Consider the following 6385-nt stretch of genomic DNA (forward strand, 5'->3'; position numbering starts at 1 on the left):
GAACCGGCACGCCTAGCTATAACTAGTCTGCTAGCAGAATAGGATTCACCGAAATCTGATGCTTTAACTTCGAGTCTGCGTGGAACTGGTGAGTTGAGGTTTATTTTGTTCTCGATTCAATGAAAATGTATGCACGTCGTGATTGAGTTATCTATAAAATTGTAAATAAACCTCTCCTAAATTGGTGATTACCCTATGATTATTTCCTCTTTCGTAAACCCAGTCCCACATGTAGCGGGTTATGTTAGTGTACAAAGCACGTGCATGCAAACATTTTAAAAATGTTTCGCTCAATGAACGGGACCCATTAAATTAGATTCTGGGGTTATCGTAGTAACAACAGACCCAATTTATTTGCTACTAATCTGTGGGCTACAGTATATGTTTAGAACTTAAATTAATGTGATGTGGCAAACCTGGCATGATTTCAGAGATGGGTTCTGTATCTGTTGCTGTAGAAATATACCACTGTCACTATATAGTGACTAGTCTAGTGAGTAGTGAGTACACTGCATCAACATCTACCAAAGATCACCATCACATTTACCTTTACTTTAGTTTCAAATTCACTTTAGACCTGCATAATTTGGTCAAATATGTAAGTCTTTTCTTTGTATCCTTATTATAAGTATAAGTGGTTTTAGGTATGACCATATTTTGTCAAAGTGCAGATCTTCGGTAATAAAGTCTACCGTACATCTATACTCGTACTCATCGAAAGCTGTTTCACTTTCAGCAACTAAACAAGGATATTGTGGTGTGTTGTCTCTCATAGTGGTCACGATTAATTAGAGCAGAGTGAAAGAAATGACTTGAAACAATATAATTCAACAGTCTGACTGGGTCTAAACTTTAGTGCACTAAAATTATTGTACATGTAGAACCACATGCCTTCACCAGGTCAGGTCTAGCACTTGGTAGGTTTGCCAGTGTTAGAGATACGATTATCAAATATCAGGTTTTATTTTCTTTATAAACTATTGCTATTATAAATACCTTTATTCAAACATTAGATGGAGTTTATCCAGGATAGCCTTGTCCCGTAGAACAGGAACAAATCTACTAACTTGACTGATATCAAAAGGAGAAAGAATTCGGTACCAAGGAGAGGCACTTAGGTGAAAATGAAATAGGGCAGCAGGTGGTGGCGGGGAAAATGTTGGCAGTGTCGGAACCTGGACTTGTACACACCATGGATATGGGAGACATCCCATTAGCTGAGCTTGGTTAGTAATTATAATACATTTTTCTATTCAGATACTTTCTTCTCGTTAATGCACATCATCCAAATTACTTTCTATAAAGGCTGTTATCAAAACTGAGTACATCTCGTAGTTTGCAGTTGGGTACTGGTAGTGTGTAAAATAGATTAGTTGATATGCTTTTTAAAAATTGAGATTATGTTGAGAGGCTACAATCATTACACTGGGTTGAATTAATGCAATTCACTATTGTTCTTTACCGGAGATTTTGGGAACACAATTGCGGTCCCTTTGACCCCGAAGTGAGGAGGGGGGGGGGGGGGGGGGCAGTACCAGCCAGATAAAAAAATAATTATTAGGTGTGTTTATCTCCATAGTAACTTTAGTTAAATTATTTGTTTCTGGGTATAGTGATATCTAAGCAAACATTAGAATATGTTTATGGTGTAGAATGCTTCCAATGCAGTCCATTAATTTATCATTATTTCTGTTTCATTCTGAATAATCAATGCAAATATTATATGTATTGCTTTGCAGTGATTCAGATACGTTCACGCCCAATGACCGATGATACTAAGTTTGACTGCCCACAGACTGACAGCCTAAAAATGCTCCTGACAGAGTTGAAATGCCCATCAGAGGTCCAGCAAGGATGTAATGTCCCATACATTGACCCCTTTTGATTGAAGACCAGCCAACTTAAAGCTCACAGATTGGTGGTTAGTTATTCCTCATTCTATTTTTTTTTTGTAGCTAACAAAGACATACATTTAGCCTATGTTAATGTAACTAAATACGTGTATAATACTGAGTATTTTAATTGGTTTTGAAGTTTGACATACATACCTGAAAATAAATGAAATTACCACCTTCCAGTATAATTTTATGACTGATATCATTGTCCTAAAGAATGGTAAGTTTTTGAAATATGAATCATGCAATTTTCATTCCAGTTAAAGAAAAGTTATAGTTTTGGGTAATATTCATTACACCAACTAGTATATTTTAAGCATGTATTTATATGTACATGTTTGTGAATACAGTCAAACCTGTCTACAGCGACCGCCCAAGGGAAACACAAAAAGTGGTCTTCGTAGACAGGTGGTCTTTGTAGACAGGTTCCTTTAGTACATGTTTCAATGAGAAACCATTTTCAAAGGAAACAAAAAATGTGGTCCTTGTAGACAGGTGGTCTTTGTAGACAGGTGGTCACTAAAGCAGGTTTGACTGTGTCTGGATTTTATTCTGAAACTATGAATTGTGATCAAACAACATTCACAAGTGATTAGAATATTGTAATAAGAACTTAGCGAGTAGTTAGGTAAAAATAAGTTTAAAGAATTACCAGATGTATCTTTCTTTAAATTCTCTATTGACAATACTTGACATTCACGTTGAATCTGCTTGCAAAGTGAATATGGATTATCAAATTATTAATTGTTGTATAACTACCTTTCAGTTTGTATTCACAATTTATTATACATGTATTTAGATTCTGGGTAAGCCTGATATGAAGTTGTTGTTTTGTTTTGTTTTTGGCTGCTATACACATGTACCTACTCCAGCATACATGCATTTATCTGTATATAGTATTCCATGATATTTTCTTGTCTCATTTCAAAATTCCTCTGTTGTATTTTTATGCTCCCAATGAAATGAAATAAATGAATGATATTATTTTTTTTATTTCCAGTGATTCAATTGGCCCCAGTTCTACAAAAGGATAGCCCACAGTTTGCTGACAGCCCACACACTGACTGCTATTAGAACAATGGTCCACAAATAATTGCTCAACAAGTTGAGAGCAAAGGGATCCCAAACCCATGGACAACAGGTCACTGGTTTTTAGGTAAGTTACATGATTGTTTACACCTCCTGAATGCAACTATTGAGTGATATTTAAAAAGTGTCCTTCTATTAAGTTTTTTTTTTGCAGGGGATGTCTATTTTTATTACCTTTGGTTAGTGTACAGTGCAGCTTAGAGAAATTAGCTTAGGATTTGCAATTTATGCATTAACTTTGACTGCACTTTCTAAGTTTGTTGAATCATGATGTATGTGTTAGAACAAATTCAACACATTTTGTTGATTTCATTAGAATATATTTTTGTAAAAAATATCCGTTTGTGGCTGCTACAACCTCATATTCAGTAATTCAGACCAAAGCAAGATTTATTAAATTCAATGAACCATCCACATAAATAAACCAAGACTGATGAGGAATATTGCATATGTGATATTCTTTTCTAAACTGCTCCCAAACTTTTTTGCTCTCTGTGTTAAAGTTCTCGGACCTGGTGAGGACATCCCAAAGGCAGAATGAAACAAACCCCATGGAGTTGGATACAGACTTTGAGGATGAAGTACACAAAGTGGAATCTGACACAGAAAACTTCCTGTTAGCTGCTGTTGGTCAGTAATAGCACAGCAGATGTTTCACCTGTTATATTGGAATTTGTATTCATGTAATTTGAATCATAATCATTCAAATTATATACATCTATATATATATTACATAATTCTTTTAATTTTTCCAAGGTTTACAAGTAAAAGATATGTTCAAAATAACATTGTTATTTACACTTGGTTATTCCAAAACAACTTAATACAATAACAAGTAATCATGCTACAACATTGTATAATACATGATAATTTAAAGAGGTTTCCTGGGTGGGGGCCAATTGAAGAGCTAAAGGAAAGAATCATAGGAAGGAAGATTGTGTATTCTAAGATTTGACTTATCATCTACTGAGGAAATTACATAGAAGTTGGAAGGCTTTAGAATGAGGGCCACTACCTTTATTAGTTGGACATATATTTTGTTAGATTTACATTGTTTAATGCTTTCAGTTTCATACAGTAACTCTTCTCATGTTGGTGGATCTTTTCTGATGGGGGCTGAAGTGTTCATTTGTGAAATGACTTTCATTGACAAATTTTAAAGGGATTTAAATGTATTGTTGAAGAATGCGTTGTTGACATAATATGTATATAGTGGCCTTGCAAACTTCTAATCATCAATTGTCTTTCAAGTGACTGATCTACACCAATATTTCATTGGGGAGCAATAAACTCATGTAATTAATATTAACAAGTTGATTTAATTAGATCTGAAATACTCTGAATGTATATTCTATTCCCATTTGAGCTTTCAGTGTTTGGCATATCATCTGAAGAATTTCTAAAATATATATGATATGTCTTTCTAAACTGATCAGGAAGGGCACTGGATAATCACCTTCTCTGATCCAGTTCATTGTTGATGCTGTTTCTTTAGTAATGAGTAATCTAGCTTAGTTATAGATAAATTAAATTGAGAGTAGATTTCATGTGAAAGTACGCTTTGCTTGTGTTATCTGAAAAAGTTATTTCCTGTTCTAAAAATAGTATTATGCTGCAGAATCCTTGTGCATATACTGCAAGAAATTTAGTCAATTATGCATGAAAAATATATGAGCTGTCATATGGAGTAAGTAGATATTAGCTGCATCTCAAAATTACAATATTCATATTCATTGCAACATTTAAATAATATGGATAATGTGTACTATTTGTATGCATCATTTCTAAGTCTTCAAGAATCATCTTTTCTGTGGCGTATTTGTACTAATTAAGAAACTTGTTGAAATTTGCCAATGTTTTCAACTTGTCCATGAACCTCATTTTGGCTTCATAATTCCATCAAATGTTATAATTGAGTAAATAAAATGTCTTTATATTAATGCAAATCCATGGACATTTTTGACACCCCCAGATGTGCACACGTATGCATTTAGTATAAATTGTAATAAAAATTGAAATACATGTAATAGGATGAACATATTATTGTACTGTGCAAATATATTGTGCTTAATTTTACGCCGATTTGTAGATTGTTAGCATGCCTCTTGTAGTTTTGCTACAATCGTGTTTTGTAACAACTATGCAGCATTTTCTAATGGTTACATTTAATTGTTGTACAAACAATTAATCATTTCTTTGCTCAAAATGAGGATTAAATATGTATATTATCAATTTAAACCATGAATTTCAAAGAGCGAATTTTCTCTTTACTGTAACAGTAAAATATATAACTACACCGTGCCCCACATTATGGTACCTTGAAAATAATATGATAATATGTAAATTAGATACAATGTACCTCTCTGAATTTAAATTCTACTTTCCTTGAGGTAAAGAGGGATATGACTGAGATAGGAATATGTAAAATGTTATATAAGATAGAGAGAGATTGGAATGAAGAGAGAGCATGTGTGAAGAGAGAGGGATTGCAGTATTGAGTATCTGCCCAAGATGTGGACATTTTGTGATAAGAGTTGGGGAAATTACTTGATAAACCATGAAGGTATAACATCAAACAACACCCCTCCTTGAAAATTACTCCTCTTGGACAATACCCCCCCCCCCCCACACAGGACTATTAACCCCCGAGAGAAAACAAATCTGGTTTTATTAAAAAACCAACTTATTATCAGGGTCGACTTCCCCTTTAATGAACTGGGGTAATTGTCCTAATAATAGGGGGGGGGGGATTTTCAGGGGATGGGGGTTATTGTCCATGTATGTGGGGGGGGGGGGGGGTGGGTAGTTTCCCGGAGAGGTAATTTTCAGGGGGTGATTGTCCAGGGAGAAATTGTCCTGATACTATGGTAACGTAAATCATCTACGAATCGTATAGTATATGTTACAAACGTTAGTCGTTTATATGACTAGTAGGCCAACATCATAGAATTCAGAAGAGAACCACTCAGATATAATTTTTTTTCAAAGAGGAAAATACGGGATACTTAATGCGAAATAGAGAGAGAGAGAAGGGGTAGAATATTGGAAACAAATGAAAAAATCAAGAGAAAAAAAAAGGAAAAAAAATATAAATACAGGTTCAAGTGAGATATCAAAGATTATGCTAAACGTGTGATGCGGTATAGGAAAAAGATTGAATTATCCTCGTGACAATTCGTATTGACAATGTCATTTTAATGCACCATCAAACTCATATGCCGGTTCGTAAAACTTATCAGTGCGCGCAGCTACACAAGGCGCAAGTTTTACGAACCGGCACAGGATCAACGCGTGCCGGTTCGTAAAATTTTTCTTAACTACGCGCTCTATGCAAAATGCGCATACGAGTAATTTTACGAACCGGCATACGTATTTGACCATGAATGATACCCAATGATACC

The 6385-nt window shown here is 34.6% G+C and overlaps 1 long non-coding RNA gene across 1 annotated transcript; it reads left to right on the forward strand.

Annotated features, from left to right (window-relative positions):
• The first annotated feature begins 297 nt into the window (after positions 1 to 297).
• Positions 298 to 5222, forward strand: LOC105446848. The gene is made up of 4 exons (XR_004064405.1): positions 298 to 1226; positions 1740 to 1921; positions 2896 to 3051; positions 3488 to 5222. It is a non-coding gene; the product is annotated as an uncharacterized LOC105446848 (long non-coding RNA).
• Positions 5223 to 6385: the final 1163 nt, after the last annotated feature.

The sequence above is a fragment of the Strongylocentrotus purpuratus genome, unplaced genomic scaffold, assembly GCF_000002235.5.
Source record: "Strongylocentrotus purpuratus isolate Spur 01 unplaced genomic scaffold, Spur_5.0 spur5_scaffold_16, whole genome shotgun sequence".
NCBI classification, from domain to species: Eukaryota; Metazoa; Echinodermata; class Echinoidea; order Camarodonta; family Strongylocentrotidae; genus Strongylocentrotus; species Strongylocentrotus purpuratus.